Raw genomic sequence first — 20,567 nt, 5'->3', positions numbered from 1 at the left:
TGATAATAACTAGAGTTTATATTTGTCTATAATATGTGTTAATTATCTTGGTTAAACTCAAACTTATTATAATCCCTTAATCTTAATTCTTTAAACCTAATTATCTTTTCTATCTCCTTCTTACATTCAACATGGTATCGGTTGCTACCGCTTTCGCTTCGTCTGCTGACCTGCTTGCGTCAGACCTTTCTCCAATGGTACCCGCGTCTTTTGCATACAATCCGACCTCCATGCCGTCAATCCGGTAAGTAAACGGCGCTGCTGTCCTTCCTCCCCCCTTCACGTATGTGACTGAATCGACTTTTTCACTCCAACCCTCGTCCGGATGGAGATTTGATTCTCCGTTCAACATTGCCTCGGGTCCTGCCACCGCAAATTTGCCTGCTGCCGCAAATCGGACTACTGCCGCCTATAGTAGCAACGTTGCTGCCCCGCAGTCGCTATCAGACCTTTCTCCAATGGTACCCGCGTCTTTTGCATACAATCCGACCTCCATGCCGTCAATCCGGTAAGTAAACGGCGCTGCTGTCCTTCCTCCCTCCTTCACGTATGTGACTGAATCGACTTTTTCACTCCAACCCTCGTCCGGATGGAGATTTGATTCTCCGTTCAACATTGCCTCGGGTCCTGCCACCGCAAATTTGCCTGCTGCCGCAAATCGGACTACTGCCGCCTATAGTAGCAACGTTGCTGCCCCGCAGTCGCTATTCATCGACAGTAATACCGCTGCCCTGTCGTCCCACTTCCTCATTGATCAACAGCCCATCGATCATCATACGAATCAGATCACTAAAAGTATGTCAAATTTGAACTAATCTATCAATGATTCTAACTTTAAGGTTGAGTTGATATCTAAATTTGGATTTGGAAATTAATTATTGTTACCAACTTTTATCACTTTTATGATTAATTAAGATGTTAAATAGTTGAAGTTCAGAAAAGAACTTCAAATTAATTTCTATGAGAATGCGAGAGAGGTGAACAAATAAAGATTTGGGATTGGATTGAATCAGCAAAAAAAACTAGAGGCAGAAAGAAATAGTGGAAGGTGATATCCCACATCGAATAAAATAAACGTCAGAAGTCCAACATGCGAGTATAAAACAGCAAGTGAATGGAGTTATGAATCACGCAGCCGCGCGGTGAGCACATAGCGAACTATTCTTTCGCCTTTTACTAAAGAATACCGTGTGCGCGCCGCAAAGAGCGGCATACGCCTATTTTTGGAGGGCCTTCCTTTTCTGGGATTGGTCCACACTAAATGTAGTTAAAATTTGTCTATTCTGCCTGCTATTTGTTTTCTTTCGTCTCAGTAAAATAAATTATATACACTGTCAAATTAATTATTAATTATTGTGATAGTATTAATTTCGGGTTAGCTTGAGTAAACTATTTCGTTTTAAAGAATATAGGGGTATGGTTTGAAATGGGTCAAGGTAAATACCTCTACCTTTAATGTTGGAAACGAAAAACAATTTTATCCACAACGTTGATAAATTTGAGAAATAATTCATCAAACTGTCTTCTCGATCATTAATCTTGTCATCTACATATGTCAATTTGAGAAATAATTATTAATCTGTCTTCTTGGTCATTAATTTTATTATCTACAATTTACATGTGCGTCATTTATCAGTAACAAATAATAAATATATGTTGGGATGTGAAAAAAATAAAAATATACGTACAAATTGGACAAAAAAATTCAAAAAATTCACTGAATTTATAAATATTAATCTCCAATTCTATTATTAAATTATAAAAAACACGAAATCCTTTTTTATAATAGGAACAAAAATATTTGTGTTTTATAATTGATGTGAGCGTACGGCTAGGTAGAGCTTACGAAATATATATTATGATAAATGCGTTACGACTATGGATGTGATCTTCCTAAATGCTCTATCTCTACTAGACGCTACTACTTAGAGGCAAGTGTACCCCATCGTATCAAGTAATAATCCGGTTAAGACCGGGTATCGAATCCACGGGATTTATAACTACAAGTATTAAACGACTCGGTTTTATACGTTATCTAAGCGGTGAATACTTTGAGTTGATTCGGAGAACAACTACAAACTACTCCTAGCTACAAGTGAGACAAATTTATATAACAAAAACTCTACGAAATGATACGGATGGTGATAACTTATAAATATGATAAACAATGACTCCCAATATATATACGGTTAATGATTTACTCTTGCAATGACGACTACATGTAGTGTGACCGACCCGTGAAGTACTTAGACTACGTGGTTCCTAGTCAAGACGTGTCTAATGCTTGAGATCAGAAATTAGGGCCCGTAAGTTCCGTGGTTTGTCAATTCCTACGGTTTCCGGAGCGTCACTTCCGGTAAGGCAACACCTATATGAATCCCTAAAGATAGCCCGAATGGCGTCGGAAATCGCGTTCCCCTACACAATAATCAATTACAAATATCAAAACAAGTTGTTGAAACACCTTTCCACATAATTTTGATTTGACAAAATTGTTTAAGTGTAATTAAAAGAATATTCTAAACACACTAAGTTTAAATGCTTTGATTTATTCTACTAATGTGTTTGTTCAATGTTGAGTTAAATTGTTTATAAGACACAAAGATTAAAAGGCCCAAAGCCCAATACGGAAGTCAAAGCCCAAGTCAAACAGTTTAAGGCAACTCGGCCCGCGTATGTCAAAACGCTGTCGTTATGTGCAAAACGCAACTCAGCGGAAGAAGGATCTAGAAGACCTTCGTGGAACAACTTCGGGACGAAGCTGCTGAGTTGATTCGACAAAGAGTACAAGACAGCAGCTGAGCAAGAACAACTTCCAGACAAAGTGTTTCCACTTTGGGTAAAGTTCAGAAGACACAGAATGCTGTCTAGTTGACCTTACCATAAATGGAGAGACATTCTGCCACACTGACCAAAAGCTGACCGAGGACAGAAGATACTTAAATCTGATTGGCCGAGAGCTCTGGGCAAGACAGGATGACAACGACAGGAAGCCGTTTCCCTCCAACGGTTATTTCGAAATTCGAAATGAGAGATGCCTCAGACGTCTCTATAAATAGAGCCCTTCAGTTGCTTCATTCCATACAGAACTTGATCAAGCCATTACGCTGACCAAAATTCTACGCAAAGTTCTGCAAGAAAAAGCAAAGCAATCTTACACTAAATTTCATATCTTTTGTGTAAAAGTCTAGAGTGATTATTCAATCATCTAAGGTGTCTTAGCAATCGTTGTTTAGGACAAACACTTATCATTTCTAGAATTAGAAAGGAGAGGCTGAGTATTCGGTTATAGTACTCAGCGAGAGATTAGGATTGAGTAGAGGTATAGAGGAAGGTACTCTTGTTATACTCAGTTTCTAAGATTGTAAAAGGTTTGATGCTCTACCGTTAAAGAGCTCAGTAGAGAATTCGAAAGCTCGGAATGTGTTCCGGGGACAGGACGTAGGCTTAGAGGCCGAACCTGGATAAATCTGCTGAGTAACATATTTCTAACCTTAAACTCCTTTATATATTTATTGCTTGCTTAAACAAAAACTGACCAAGTAAAGAGGTCAAGCTGAGTTGTGCGCATTGAATATCTGAGCTCAGGAATAGACTCTAAGTGCTATCTCATGACTCAAGTAAAGAAACTGACCTAGTCACCAGTTGACTAAGCCAGTATCCTGCTATTCACTCAGCGCCGCTGTTAAAACCTTTTTCTCACGAAAAAGAAGTCTGCCCTAATTAAATTTTTTTAAATAGTTCCTAACCCCCCCTTGGAACTATACTTGTAACATTATAAGGGACCAACAAGTGGTATCAGAGCTTAAAAGCTCACTGTAAAAGGTTTAACCACCTTGAGCTGATCCCCACTATGGGCGAAAACAGCACTCGGTTTCTCTCAGGAAACCAAACAACTCAGATCTTACCTGAGGGGCTGTCCATTACTCGGCCTCCCCTATTCTTCGGGTCTAACTATACCTTCTGGAAGAATAGGATGAAAAATTTCATCCAGGCTACAAATATGAGTGTCTGGCTATCCATAGTCCAAGGTCCATTTGTACCTGTCGAAGTTGTGGCTAGCCTAACAGTTGTTAAAGCTGAGGCCAAATGGACAGAGGATGATCTCAAGAAGCTACAAAATCATGCTTCGGCTATAAACATGCTTCACTGTGCGCTCGATGCTGCAGAATATAATAAAATTTCAGGTTGTGAGTCTGCACAAGAGATCTGGAAGAAGCTGGAGGTCACCTATAAAGGAACCAATAAAGTAAAGGAGTCTAAGGTGAACCAGCAGATGAGACTGTACGAGCTGTTCGAAATGAACAATGATGAGGGAATATCTGACATGAATGCAAGGTTTACGAACATAAAAAATGAGCTCAAGAGACTTGGGAAGATCTTCACTGAGGAAGAACAAATCAAGAAGATTCTCAGGAGTCTTCCTAAAGACTGGCAAGCAAAGAAGACCGCTCTTGTCATGAAAGCTGACTCCACTGATGGGAGCTCAACAGATGATGAAGAAATGGCTATGTTCACAAGGAAGATGAAAAGGTTGTTCAGAAAGAATGACAAATATTCTAAGAAGCCTTACAGAAAGTTTGATAAGTATAAAGCTGAGTCCAGCGACAGCAAATACAAGGACAACTCAAAGCCCATTACATGCTTTGAATGTCATCAAAACAGTGGGGCAGAAATGTAATTTCTGCCCCCTTTTAGGGGGTCTCGGCGAGACCACCCAAGGTGAGACCAGTTCCTGGAACTAAGTTCCAGGAGCTGCCGAGCGATGGTCTCGGCAAGACCATTTAATGTCTCGCTGAGACCATCCTGGAATCCCAAAGTGGGATTCCAGCAAACACAACCCCCCTCTTTTTTTCATTCCCCCCCCCCCTTTCTTTTCTTTCTCTTGCACTCTCTCTCTCACCTCACTCCCCTTCATTCGACCCACTCCTCCTCTATCTCTCCTAATCCCACTTCCTTCTATCACCAAATTGCATTAATCCCCCCAAATTCTCCTCCTTTCTCCCCCAATCCTTTCCTTTACTCATTATTTCCACTTTCACCTCCCAAATTCTAACTCCATCTCTCCAAATTCCTAATTTATTTTGGTTTCTTTTGAACTTCCATAAACTACTTTCTCACTCTACAACTCCATCAATCATCCTTCAATTTCTTCCAACTCCTTCCAATTTCCGCCCATTTCTTCCTCCACTTACCATTTCCCTTCTACTTTCACCATTATTCTTCACATTTTCCCCCCCATTTGACCTTCTTCCCCAATTTTCCATCACATAGAATTCTAGGTTTTTGTTCTTCTTTCCCCAATTTCACCCAATTTCACCAAACCACTCCTCAATTTCTTCAATTCTCACTTCACCCACTTCTCCCATTCTCTCAATTTTACGTCAATTTGACTCCTTTCATCATTTCTCCACAACTTACATTTTTACACATTTGGCATTGTTGAAGTTTTTCTTTTCATTTTTGCTTGTGTTGTTGTTCTTCCATTATCACTAACACATTTTGCAGATGTCAACTCGAAGTAGCAAGCGATTCAAAAAGCCGGCAAAGAAACCCTCATCTTCCAGACCGACTGCTCCAAGCTCGGATTCCGACAATCCCCCGGTTCGTGCTCCCACCACCCGTGACCCAAGCACGGGACGTGTCTGCCCACTTGCTGAACGTTGTCTCTCCAGGTACCACTGATACTGCTATGCCTGATGCCGGTCCTAGTGCGCCCACTGTTGACCCTGCCCCTAATTCTGATGCCCCCGACATCCGTCGACGATTGGACGGGCTTGAGCGTATTGCCAACCAACACACCGAGGCATTAGCCCGCTTGGAGCGGCTTCACCTGCAAACGCAAGCTGACAATGACCGTTACAATGCTCGCTTCGATAGCTTCATGACACATTACGCCATCGAGCGTAATTGGCACCTTCCCGATTGAGTTGGTATTTCCTCTCTTTTACTTTTTCTTTACTACTGTTTTACGCCTTTTGGAATTCGGCTTAAACTTAGTAGGGAGGGGGGATAAAAGATAGGAAATGGAGCAAACATGTGTATTTATGTGTTAGTTGTGTGTTTAGTGTCATATTTGTTGTTTTTAATTACATACGTTGTGTGTTTATTGCTTGTATCCTTTTTGTGCAATTGTTACTTTTTGTGTTGGCAACACTACCCAAACCCTATAACTCAAGCATGTTCAAAAGCATCAATTATGTCCCGAAACAAACTATAAAACCAAGTTTCGAATAGCCTTAACTTGTGATAGGATAAACCTTCAATTAACAATTCTAAAATTCTGAAATTAAATCATCGAGTCATTAATAAAAACTTGAATAGCTCTTTTTGAACTTATACTCATTATTAGACATTCACCTATAGTTGAAACACTACTTGTAGCACGAAACTCACCCACGGAGAGATATTTTGAGCCACGAGCACATTAAATAGCTCGATTACTTTTCTTTGATGTGGGATCCACACTTGTTTTTAACTATAGGGCTTGCATCAAATACTAACCGAAACCACACGCACCGAATTAGGAATTTGATATGATTAAGGCCTTCTTTCATTTCGCCACCACATAAAACCATTAACCTACCCAAAGTCAACTTCCCTTGTTCACCCCGTTGAGCTTTACCCTTCTTTCGCCACCACATTACAAACCAATACCGTCACTCTCCAACCAAAATTCCCGGAATCTTTTGAGTTTCTAACCAACCCCTTAAGGGTACCATGAATTCAAAAATAAAAAGAGCACCCAAGCAAAACATATACATTCTTTAGCTCATACACATCAAACCCCCCCAATGTAACGTTCATATGCCACAAACTCCAAGTTTATACGTGTTAGAAAAAGGGGGAGAAAAAGAAAATAGTAAAAAAAAATGAATAAATACACTCAAGCACCCATGCACACCTCAATACATTAGAAACTCAACAAGATTCTTAAAACCACATTTCCATCACAATCACACCCGTCCTAAACCCTCATTACAACCCTTAATAAGTCCTTTTGATCAAATCCTAGTAAGGAAGCATAGTGGTAGAGGTTGGATGACCATGCAAGCCCACGGTAGTTATTACTTGTGTCGGGAAGTTGAGAGAAAACACCTTACCCTAAACACTTGAGCGTAAAGAGCGAATCCCTTGTGAGGTGTTTTAACGAGTTCATTATGCATCAACTATTTGAAGAATGTCTCACTAATGGCCAAAGTATAAATTCAAAAATCATTGAGTTGTTTAAGATGTTTATCATGATTCAGATGGTTTGAAATTAGGATCTTCCATGTTGTTGATTGAAATAAATCATGTCTCTTTGTTAACCTATTTGAATGATTGGTCTTCTAGCTTTGTTTTCGGATTTAGTTTGCTCGAGGACAAGCAAAAGCTTAAAGTTTGGGGATGTTGTTGCCGCCCGTTTTCATAGTAAAATCGAGTCATAATTTGGTTTATTTTGTCGTCCTTATCATCAATTTAGTGTTAATTTGTGTTAAAATCCACTTTAATTCACAATTTCACACACCGTCACGTAATTTTAATTTAATTCACGAGTTTTTAATTAATTTTTACACCCTCACACACCCTCACGAGATTGGCAATTTACCCAAGCGAGTTACAGGGCAAGAACGAGGAAACGTCATGTGAAAATACAACAAAATGGTGATTTTTGGACAATCAGGGCCTAATGCAACAGATTCGCGAAAAAGCGTTGCAACAGGCTGGAGAAGAATTGCTGATTTCTGCTCAGAGGCATGTCTCGACGAGACCTCCTGAAATTGGCCTAAAAAGGCCAATTTCAGGGGAAGGTCTCGGCGAGACCTGCCACAGCCCGCAACTTGCACCGAGCGGCTCCTCCTTTCAATGCAAGCCCATATCCTTCAGCCATTTGATTTCTCAAGGCCATTAAATGCATTATTTCAGTAATTTGGAGGCTTTCAATCATCAAAATCAGAATCACACCTTGATTGGAGCAAGATTTGGCCTATAAATAGAAGAAATTTGAAGAATAAAGTTACACCTTTTGCATCCTTAAGCTTAGAAACTCCATTGTTGTTGTAGCCAAGCTTTGGGCATTTGTCATTTCTCTTGTTTTAGTTACTTTTTGTAGTTCTTAAGTATAATTTCTTATTTCAAAGTCATTTCCTTTTAGTTTTGTAAGCTGATTTCACATTTTAATCAAAGTTTGTTCATCTTTCATTTCTTTATCTTCTACTTTCAATGAGTTTCACTTCATTTCACTTTATTTCAAGTTTTGTTTCCCCAATGACCATGAACTAATTCTTCCCTACTAGGGATGAGGGGAATCTTTCTAATGTTTTGAGTCAAGTTAGAAGTCAATTAGATAAACACCCGAAAGGAATTCGATTTCAAAGAACTAAGAACGTAAGCTTAATCCACATTTCAGTTAATCGCTTTTTACTCACCATAGTAATAAGAGGTTAACGGAAAACTACATTCTTAGACTCGATAGCAAGTCGATGTGGTTTCTAGCATTACATTGCTAGGATTTCTCATTGATGCTTAACGCTTTCTTGTCGTATTTAAGTAACCATTGGCCCGGTTAAGTGAATAGGAGTGAAGAAATAGAACGAGGTGGTCTAAGGTCTTAGCACCAAGTTTCTTTTAGAAATCACCATCTTTAAAACCACGAACTTCTCCTCGGTTTCTTATTTCAATTGATTTCATTGGCTCAAACTTAGGAAGTGAACCCGATTCCCTAGTGTTTTACCCCATTGCTTTAACAACAAAAGTTTTTTCGTAGCTATAAACAACTCAAATCTCTTTATTTCAATCGTTTAGACTTCATAAACTTGTGGATAGTTAATGATTGTGCGGAATCTCCGTGGGATCGATCTTTATACGTGAGTATACTGTATTACTTGGTACGATAGAGTGCACTTGCTCTTAAAAAGCACGTATATGTTTTATACGCATCAAGTTTTTGGCGCCGTTGCCGGGGATTCTAGTTGCGACATTAGCGATAATCAAGTTTGACGTTCTAGACACTTTTTCATTTTTTTTATGCTAACGCGGAGCCAATCTTGGCCTATTTTAGTTTTTGATCTAGAAATTGAGCGTACATACCGAAGGAATCGGCGTGAAGTAAGAAACGCCGCCATGGAAGAAAACGGAGAAAGGACAATCATGGACATGCTCACTCCGCATCACCCGCGTATGTCAAAACGCTGTCGTTATGTGCAAAATGCAACTCAGCGGAAGAAGGATCTAGAAGACCTTCGTGGAATAACTTCGGGACGAAGCTGCTGAGTTGATTCGACAAAGAGTACAAGACAGCAGCTGAGCAAGAACAACTTCCAGACAAAGTGTTTCCACTTTGGGTAAAGTTCAGAAGACACAGAATGCTGTCTAGTTGACCTTACCATAAATGGAGAGACATTCTGCCACGCTGACCAAAAGCTGACCGAGGACAGAAGATACTTAAATCTGATTGGCCGAGAGCTCTGGGCAAGATAGGATGACAACGACAGGAAGCCGTTTCCCTCCAACGGTTATTTCGAAATTCGAAATGACCGATGCCTCAGACGTCTCTATAAATAGGGCCCTTCAGTTGCTTCATTCCATACAGAACTTGATCAAGCCATTACGCTGACCAAAATTCTACGCAAAGTTATGCAAGAAAAAGCAAAGCAATCTTACACTAAATTTCATATCTTTTGTGTAAAAGTCTAGAGTGATTATTCAATCATCTAAGGTGTCTTAGCAATCGTTGTTTAGGACAAACACTTATCATTTCTAGAATTAGAAAGGAGAGGCTGAGTACTCGGTTATAGTACTCAGCGAGAGATTAGGATTGAGTAGAGGTATAGAGGAAGGTACTCTTGTTTTACTCAGTTTCTAAGATTGTAAAAGGTTTGATGCTCTACAGTTAAAGAGCTCAGTAGAGAATTCGAAAGCTCGGAACGTGTTCCGGGGACAGGACGTAGGCTTAGAGGCCGAACCTGGATAAATCTGCTGAGTAACATATTTCCAACCTTAAACTCCTTTATATATTTATTGCTTGCTTAAACAAAAACTGACCAAGTAAAGAGGTCAAGCTGAGTTGTGCGCATTGAATATCTGAGCTCAGGAATAGACTCTAAGTGCTATCTCCTGACTCAAGTAAAGAAACTGACCTAGTCACCAGTTGACTAAGCTAGTATCCTGCTATTCACTCAGCGCCGCTGTTAAAACCTTTTTCTCACGAAAAAGAAGTCTGCCCTAATTAAAATTTTTTAAATAGTTCCTAACCCCCCCTTGGAACTATACTTGTAACATTATAAGGGACCAACAAGTGGTATCAGAGCTTAAAAGCTCACTGTAAAAGGTTTAACCACCTTGAGCTGATCCCCACTATGGGCGAAAACAGCACTCGGTTTCTCCCAGGAAACCAAACAACTAAGATCTTACCTGAGGGACTGTCCATTACTCGGCCTCCCCTATTCTTCGGGTCTAACTATACCTTCTGGAAGAATAGGATGAAAAATTTCATTCAGGCTACAAATATGAGTGCCTGGCTATCCATAGTCCAAGGTCCATTTGTACCTATCGAAGTTGTGGCTGGCCTAACAGTTATTAAAGCTGAGGCCAAATGGACAGAGGATGATCTCAAGAAGCTACAAAATCATGCTTCGGCTATAAACATGCTTAACTGTGCGCTCGATGCTACAGAATATAATAAAATTTAAGGTTGTGAGTCGGCACAAGAGATCTGGAAGAAGCTGGAGGTCACCTACGAAGGAACCAATAAAGTAAAGGAGTCCAAGGTGAACCAACAGATGAGACTGTACGAGCTATTCGAAATGAACAATGATGAGGGAATATCTGACATGAATGCAAGGTTTACGAACATCATAAATGAGCTCAAGAGACTTGGAAAGATCTTCACTGAGGAAGAACAAGTCAAGAAGATTCTCAGGAGTCTTCCTAAAGACTGGCAAGCAAAGAAGACCGCTGTTGAGAAAGCTCAGGACTTAACCACCTACAAATATGATGAGCTCATCGGCTCGCTGCTGACCCATGAGATATCAATAAAAAACTTCGAGGTGAAGGAAAAGTCTGAAGATAAGAAGCAGAAGTCTCTTGTCATGAAAGCTGACTCCACTGATGGGAGCTCAACAGATGATGAAGAAATGGCTATGTTCACAAGGAAGATGAAAAGGCTGTTCAAAAAGAATGACAAATATTCCAAGAAGCCTTACAGAAAGTTTGATAAGTATAAAGCTGAGTCCAGCGACAACAAATACAAGAAGGACAACTCAAAGCCCATTACATGCTTTGAATGTCATCAAACTGGCCATATCAAGTCAAGCTGCCCCACGCTGAGGAAAGAAAAGAAGAACGGCAAAAAGTCAATGGTGGCAACATGGAGCGACAATGATGAGTCTTCATCAACAGAAGCTGAGGCCACCGAGTCAGCAAAGATATGCTTCATGGCTGACGAACTTGCTGAGCCGTGCGTCTCTGAGCATGCTGACCCCTCCATTGCATCTGACGATGAGGAGCAATCAAATGAGGTAATATCACTTCCCCAGCTCAGAAACGAAATGGGTAATGCCCTGAGTGACCACTATACACTTGTCAAAAAGTGTAATAAGAAAATTAGAGCACTCAACAGGCGCTGTGACGAGGTTGAAGAGGTCAAGCTAAGTGACCTCAGATTCCTTCTTCAGGACAACTCAACTTTGCATGATAACATGGAGATCATACATAAGTCTGTCTCTGAAGTCCAATCAGATTCAAAGAAACTGAGAAAGGACGTCACAAATATCCAGAACCAACTAAAGGTTCAAAACAAAAGAAATATTCCTCTGAATGCTCAGTACCGAAGTACTGGTCAGCAGAGATGGAATCCCCAGCGAAATGTCCAGTGTGACTTCTGTGGGAAGAAAGGACACACCACAAAGGTGTGCTGGCACGCTCAGCACTGGGGTGCTGACCAGTCAGTGAAAAATCCTAAACGGAAAGTCAGCTGTGACTTCTGTGGAAAGAATGGCCATACTGTCCAAGTATGTCGCCATAAAAATAAATATGATGCTTTACCTATTGAACCTAACAAGCAAGGACCCAAAAAGAATTGGGTACCTAAAAGTAACTAGTTATAATGCAGGTAAGCCTGAGGTGTGCTGAGAAGTCAAAGATGTGGTATATTGACAGCGCATGCTCGAGGCACATGACTGGTGATGAAACTCAGTTCATCACGTTTGAGCGTAAACGAGGAGGAAGTGTAAGTTTTGGAGACAACAAAAAGGGTAAGATAGTAGGGTCAGGAACCATCGGAGGTAATCCTACTATTAAGTCAGTCTCCCGAGTCAGCGGACTCAAATATAACTTACTCAGCGTAGCTCAGCTATGTGACAATGGGAGAAAAGTTATATTTGATGCTACTCGATGTAAAATATACGAGGGAAAAACAAATGAGTTAATTTTAACTGCCCCTCGGATTGATAATGTCTTTATGCTAGACTTAGAGAAAAAGTTTTCAAAAACTGTATGCTTAGTTTCAAAGGAAGAAAATTCATGGCTATGGCACAGGAGACTTGGTCATGTAAGCATGGACCTCCTGGCCAAATTAGCAAGAAAGCAATTGGTTGAGGGACTGCCTGAACTTAGATTTGAAAAAGATCAATTATGCCACGCTTGCCAAGCTGGAAAACAAACCAAACAATCTTTTCATAGTAAAAATGTTGTCTCAACTAAGCGTCCGTTAGAGTTACTACACTTGGATCTCTTCAGTCCAGTCCAGCCGCTGAGTCTGGGTGGAAGAAGATTTTCCTTGGTCATTGTAGATGACTTCTCTCGGTACACTTGGGTCATCTTGCTGAGTAGCAAGGATGAGACCTTTGAGACATTTTCAAATTTGGTTAGAAAACTTGAAAATGACAAAGACCTAAAGTTGGCTCATATCCGAAGTGATAATGGTGGAGAATTCAAAAACCAACAGTTTGTTGAATTCTGTGAAGCCAGCGGCATTGACCATAATTTTTCTGCTCCTAGGATGCCTCAACAAAATGGGGTTGTTGAAAAGAAGAACAGAACCTTGGTTGAAATAGCCAGGACAATGCTGAGTGAGCATAGGCTTCCAAAGTACTTTTGGGGAGAAGCTGTTAACACATCGTGCTATATTCTTAATAGGGCTCTTGTTAGACCTATACTAAAGAAAACCCCCTACGAGCTTTGGAAAAGACGAAAGCCCAACATTGGATACTTTCGTGCCTTTGGCTGTAAATGTTTTATTTTAAACACCAAATATAGCCTAGCTAAATTTGACTCAAAAGCTGATGAAGCTATCTTTTTAGGCTACTCAACAAACAGCAAAGCATATAGAGTTTTCAATAAACGAACTCAAGTTTTAGAAGAGTCAGTACATGTTGAGTTCGACGAAACTAACCCTGCAGGAAGATATCTGCCACTGACCGAGGATGATCCACACTCAGCACCCGCTGATCAAGATACAGCCGCTGAGTCATTCCCTCAAGGGCTGACCAAAGGTAAAAGTGAACCAAATATTGTTTTCACTGACCAGTCTTCACCTGCAGAGATTGTTGAAACACAGACAGCACAAGACATAAATCTACCAAAGGAGATAAGGATACCAAGAGGACACTCAGAGAGTGCTATTCTTGATGCCACTGAAAATACCCTGATGACAAGAAACCAACTCAGGAGATACCTCAGCAATGTAGTCTTCGTCTCAGTTCAGGAAGCTAAGAACTTTGCTGATGCTGAGGAAGATGAATTCTGGATGAGCGCAATGCAAGAGGAACTTGACCAATTCAGAAGAAACGATGTATGGGAGCTAGTGCCACATCCAAGGAGTCAGAAGACCATTGGAACAAGATGGGTCTTCCGCAACAAGCTGGATGAGCAAGGAAATGTAGTCAGGAACAAAGCAAGGCTTGTAGCTCAGGGCTACAGTCAGCAAGAAGGTATTGACTACGGTGAGACCTTTGCCCTAGTGGCAAGGCTAGAGGCTATTAGGATTTTATGCGCTTATGCAAGCTATATGAACTTTAAACTGTTTCAAATGGATGTTAAGAGTGCATTCCTTAATGGAGTTATAAACGAGGAAGTTTATGTTAATCAACCTCCAGGGTTTGAGGATCCTAAATTCCCTAACCACGTTTATAAGCTCAAAAAGGCTCTGTACGGCCTCAAGCAAGCACCACGTGCTTGGTATGAGAGGCTGACCAGTTTCCTACTGACTAGAAACTATGTCAGGGGCAAAGCTGATACAACCTTATTCATTAAAAGAAAGGGTAAAGATACCCTGCTGGCTCAAATATACGTTGATGATATTATTTTCGGTGCTACTAATGAGTCAATGTGCAAGGACTTTAGCAAGCAAATGCAGACTGAGTTTGAAATGTCGATGATGGGAGAACTCAACTTCTTCCTTGGACTTCAAATCAAACAAGGGAAAAATGGCATCTTCATCATCAAGCTAAATATGCCAAGGAGATATTGAAGAAATATGATCTTGAAAATTGCAAGCCAATATCCACTCCTATGGGCACTGACACTGTCCTCTGCGCTGACGAGAATGGTAAGTCGGTAGACAGCAAATTGTATCGAGGTATGATAGGCTCTCTACTTTACTTAACAGCAAGTAGACCGGACATTCAGTTCTCAGTATGCTATTGTGCTAGATATCAATCTAACCCTAAGGAATCTCATTACATAGCTGTAAAAAGAATCCTTAGATATTTGCAAAGCTCAGTGAACGCAGGTTTATGGTATCCCAACACTCATGGCTTTACACTCGTTGGATACACTGACGCTGACTATGGTCGAGACAAGCTAGAACGAAAAAGCACCTCTGGAGGATGTCATTTCTTAGGAAGTTGTCTTGTATCCTAGTTCAGTAAGAAGCAGGCGTCATTAGCCTTGTCTACCACTGAAGCTGAGTACATTGCTGCTGGTCACTGTGTTGCTCAAGTCCTATGGATTAAGCAACATCTTGAAGACTATGGTGTTCAAACAATGACAATTGAGGTCAAATGCGACAACAAAAGTGCAATTGATCTATCAAAGAACCCAATTCAACACAGCAGGATGAAGCATGTCAGCATAAGACATCACTTCATTAGAGACCATGTACTCAATGGTGAGATAAAGCTGACCTACGTCCCAATGGATGAGCAGCTTGCGGATATCTTCACAAAGCCACTGGCTCGTGAACAGTTCTGCATACTAAGAGAAGCCATTGGTATGTTTAATCCTCTTCAGTAAATTCCAGCTCTTAATATAGACTCATGCTGAGTGAATTAACATGCCGAATGATCTATTGTTTGCTAAGTAAATTAATGCATGCTGAGTGTTTAATGTTAAATGAATGAATATCACATACTGAGCAAACATTGGCACCGAGTAGTTATCTCATACTGAGAAATCATCCGTATAAAACTGACCACTCAGAATATAAAACGCTTAGTATTCTAAACGCTGAGTATAAGATCCATGGCATTTAATGCTAGAGCACGCGAATAGCCACCTACGATGACGTATGCGCCGAATGTGTCATAAAAGCCAGGATTATTGTCGGTTCACAATCCCAAGGCAAAATTGACATATGGATTCGATAAGATCCACTTTTCACCGCTATAAATAATGGGCAAATCCCCATTGTTATCTTTTTACATTTACTGAATTCTCTGGCAAAGCATTCTCTCTCTCTAAAAACTCTCAAAGCTTCCCAATCCTGTTCTGAAACTATGACTAGAGTTTCCGTTAACATCTCCGATGCCGGTCACCCTAAGACCAGTTCCGATGAACCCTCCAGGCAAACTACTTCGCCTGAAACCACAAAGGTCACCACGCCGAGCAAAGGCAAAGCTAGCCAAACTACCTCCTCTAAGGGAAAGCCGACCAAGTCCAGGACCTATACCAAGGTATTCGAAGACGTTAGGGAATGGAAAATAGACTTCTCACGATGGTTTTCTGAGGCCTTCGTGACATCCGAGCAACCCTTCTGCGAATGGATATCGAAGAATGGCTGGACCGAGCTGTTCTCCATTAGAGATCACACCTACCCTGACCTAGTAAGGGAGTTCTACCATAATCTCCGAGTTGCTGATGATAACCAGGACTATCTAGTAACTGTGGTAAAGGAAAAGACCATTTTTATAAACCCTACCTATCTTGCTAACTTGCTGAAGTTAAAGCATGAGGGAACAAAACTGAGACAGTCTGGGGATCATGAAGGAACTGGGTACAATACCACCTTCTGTAAACCCTCTGGCCACTCTGGAGAAGTCTCAAGCACCTCAATGGGTCAGCACCAAAAGATGGCTCACTATCTGCTGACCTACTACATTTATCCCAAGATCAACTGCACCACCTCAGCAATGAATTTTGACAAATGCTTCATATGGCATATGCTGACATACAAGCCGATCAACATGCCAGTATTCCTGATTGCTGGCTTCTAAAAGAGCACTGGAACTCTCAAGCTGGGCTCGCTCATCACCAGAATCCTCTTAGATCATCAAATTGATCTATTTGGGGAAACTAAGGCTAGAGGATCTGAGATAACCGCTGCCTCGCTGAGGGCTTTAAAGTTCAATCAGCCAATTAATAAAGGCAAAAATACTGATGAGGCTAATGAGGAGACAACTGTCCCACAGAAGGGCAAGAGGACAAAGGCTCCAGCTGCCCGAAAGAGGAAAGCTGTTGGGGACTCCTTCGAAGAAGGCTGAGCCTATGACTAAGAAGCAGAAGTCAGCTGCTCATCAAGGTCAGGAAAGACCTAAGTCAGCTGAAAAGAGGAGCAGGCAAGATGAGCCTGAAACAGAAGAGCATCCCCTGAAGAAGAATAAGTCTTCAGAGCTGACCCCTATCGATGCACCTCCTGCTGACTTCTTCGTTCCTGATGACTCTCATTTTGCTCTGAGTCAAGGAACCGCTGCTGAACAACAGCAAGAAGATGATGTGGAACTGGATGATCAGTTCATTGCACAAGTTGAGGATGAGTTAGATGGCGATGATGAAGAAGATGATGAACAAGGAGAAGAACATAGTGATGATGCTGACTCCGAGGAGACAGCTAGTGAGGTTAGAGCTGAGCCAACCAATACTGAGTTGGCTGCTGGAGAAGAATAAGAACCTGACCAACCCAATGTTAATCAAGAACAAGAACAAGATGACCAGCTTAATGCTGATAAAAAAGAAACTTCCCCTTCTCACTCCATAGAGTCCATCCAAGCTGACACTCCTCCTCCTCGCAGAAGAAGACTGGTAAAGCCAATTCAACCAACTATCCCTGACCTTGTTATCCAGAAGCCGACCACGGACCCTTCTACACTCAAACTGAAATTTTTCAGAAAACAAACATCTTCTACTCCATCGGCTTCTCTTGAAAAGCAAGCCTCTGTCTCTTCACCAAAGGAACACGCCGACTTGAATGCTTCCGCTAACTCTACAAGCCAAATGGAGAAAATTCCCATCAATGCTATTACTACAAGCACTATGCTGACTCAGGACATTCCTGCTCCAGTCAGCACAGACAGCATTCGGATTACTTCTTCTCCAATCAACACGTCTGCCAATCAATCAGCTCTACCCGAGACTCAAGTGCAGATTGAAAACATACTTCCAGTCACTGACCATGTTATTCCTCTGACTCCTCTTCCAACCGGTCATACTAAGGAAACTAGGCAAGTTTATGAAGGCTCTCTCAGCTACTTGCATGCCACCGAGTCTGGTAAAAGAATCATTGACTCGGTGCAAACATTAATTAAAGACCTTCATCAAACCACTCCACCTGCTGCTGCTACTGTTGAGACAACTCAGCTCTCCCACGTAACTCAGCTTCTTAATGAAGTTAAGGGATTCAAGGATTTGCTGAGTGTCATAGTCTCCATTCAAGCACAGCAACCTAAGTAGGATTCCATCACAAAGCTGGTTGAGCTCCAGCTGACAATAGTTCAACATCTCAATACTCTTCAAGGTCAAGTCCAGACCCTGTCAGCTGCGAACACGCGATATGCAACTTCTAATGAAGTCAAAATGCTTTTTGCTCAGCTTCACACTGAGCAAATCAAGACCAACGAGCAAATGGTCTCCTATTCTCAATGCTCAGTGGAGCAAATTGGAGAGGCCGTTCGATTGCTGAACTTGAACAAACAAGAGATGGACACTGACGCCATGAAACAAAATGAGATATTGTCTGTCACCAAACAAACCTTCAACCATGTACGTCACAGCAACATTCAGCGTCAATACTACGACTCAGCCTTGCTGAAGACATTTCATCAAGTCGTTGTTGGTCTGTCAGATGCAATTACCTGGGTAGGCAAATCTCAAGCTTTCATCGTCAGCATGATCAGCGCTGCTGAACTCAATATACCCGCAGAGGTCTCAGATAATGGAGTTGCTGTCTTTGACGGCGTCAATGAAAGCGCCGATAGACTTAAGGCGCTGTCCTCGGAACTGACCAGAGCCGTCTTAACCGACGCCTTTAGGATTACTCCTCCTGATGCTGACAAAACGGGGGAGAAAGAACAAGCTAAAACACAACATGAGCTTAGTCAGTCTAAGCAAAAGAAAAAGAAATAGATATAGTATAGCTCAGTATATCTATCTGCTAAGTGTGTAGTCTATATGCTTTTATTCATATCTTTTGCTGTATACGCTGACTACCTCTATTAATATCAATACTTGCATCTTTCTATCCAAAACCTGAGTTATGAGTTTATTATATACGATGCTGAGTATTAAGTTATTATGTATCTTCAATTACATCAACTATGTTTAATGCTTATAAAACCTATTGATTGTATCTAATGCTGATAATATGTTTGACATTGACTTGTATGTTCATAAAACACTGTCTTATAAGAATCATTGAACAACAAATTACTCAGCGCCCTCTGAATGCTAAAACTTCCGCTTAAACACTGAGTAAAATAGAATATGTTCCATGAGCTGACCTATATCTGAAAACTGACCTTAGACTTGCTCGATTAAAACCTTTAAATGTTTAGAGTAAAACTAAGTCAGTAGCTTAACCCTGACGGGGGAGTTTGCTAAGTCATATTAGGTCAACTATCATGGGGGAGCTCAATACTGAGTTCTTCACTGAATAGTTTTGCCAACATCAAAATGGGGGAGTTTGTTGAAACACCTTTCCACATAATTTTGATTTGACAAAATTGTTTAAGTGTAATTAAAAGAATATTCTAAACACACTAAGTTTAAATGCTTTGATTTATTCTACTAATGTGTTTGTTCAATGTTGAGTTAAATTGTTTACAAGACACAAAGATTAAAAGGCCCAAAGCCTAATACGGAAGTCAAAGCCCAAGTCAAACAGTTTAAGGCAACTCGGCCCGCGTATGTCAAAACGCTGTCGTTATGTGCAAAACGCAACTCAGCGGAAGAAGGATCTAGAAGACCTTCGTGGAACAACTTCGGGACAAAGCTGCTGAGTTGATTCGACGAAGAGTACAAGACAGCAGCTGAGCAAGAACAACTTCCAGACAAAGTGTTTCCACTTTAGGTAAAGTTCAGAAGGCACAGAATGCTGTCTAGTTGACCTTACCATAAATGGAGAGACATTCTGCCACGCTGACCAAAAGCTGACCGAGGACAGAAGATACTTAAATCTGATTGGCCAAGAGCTCTGGGCAAGACAGGATGACAACGACAGGAAGCCGTTTCCCTCCAATGGTTATTTCGAAATTCGAAATGACTGATGCCTCAGACGTCTCTATAAATAGAGCCCTTCAGTTGCTTCATTCCATATAGAACTTGATCAAGCCATTACGCTGACCAAAATTCTACGCAAAGTTCTGCAAGAAAAAGCAAAGCAATCTTACACTAAATTTCATATCTTTTGTGTAAAAGTCTAGAGTGATTATTCAATCATCTAAGGTGTCTTAGCAATCGTTGTTTAGGACAAACACTTATCATTTCTAGAATTAGAAAGGAGAGGCTGAGTATTCGGTTATAGTACTCAGCGAGAGATTAGGATTGAGTAGAGGTATAGAGGAAGGTACTCTTGTTATACTCAGTTTCTAAGATTGTAAAAGGTTTGATGCTCTACCGTTAAAGAGCTCAATAGAGAATTCGAAAGCTCGGAACGTGTTCCGGGGACAGGACGTAGGCTTAGAGGCCGAACCTGGATAAATCTGCTGAGTAACATATTTCTAACCTTAAACTCCTTTATATATTTATTGCTTGCTTAAACAAAAACTGACCAAGTAAAGAGGTCAAGCTGAGTTGTGCGCATTGAATATCTGAGCTCAGGAATAGACTCTAAGTGCTATCTCCTGACTCAAGTAAGGAAACTGACCTAGTCACCAGTTGACTAAGCCAGTATCCTGCTATTCACTCAGCGCCGCTGTTAAAACCTTTTTCTCACGAAAAAGAAGTCTGCCCTAATTAAAAAATTTTAAATAGTTCCTACCCCCCCCCCCTTGGAACTATACTTGTAACATTATAAGGGACCAACACAAGTAACTAACATCAACACATATATAGAAAAAGAGATTATGAATCATAAATTATAAATATGGAGAATGTAAATATGGAATACAACCAAGGCTAGTACATAGGAAGAGTACAAGCTAATTAGCAAGTGA

At 40.9% G+C, this 20,567-nt stretch overlaps 1 non-coding gene across 1 annotated transcript; it reads left to right on the top strand.

The window, feature by feature from the left end:
- The first annotated feature begins 1,133 nt into the window (after positions 1 to 1,133).
- Positions 1,134 to 1,248, top strand: LOC136231748 (U5 spliceosomal RNA). Its single transcript, XR_010690113.1, has one exon. It is a non-coding gene; the product is annotated as a U5 spliceosomal RNA (small nuclear RNA).
- The last annotated feature ends 19,319 nt before the right edge of the window (positions 1,249 to 20,567 follow it).

The sequence above is a fragment of the Euphorbia lathyris genome, chromosome 5, assembly GCF_963576675.1.
Source record: "Euphorbia lathyris chromosome 5, ddEupLath1.1, whole genome shotgun sequence".
Taxonomy (NCBI): Eukaryota; Viridiplantae; Streptophyta; class Magnoliopsida; order Malpighiales; family Euphorbiaceae; genus Euphorbia; species Euphorbia lathyris.
Note: the sequence above shows the minus strand (reverse complement) of the source record. Positions and strands in the feature narration are given on the sequence as shown.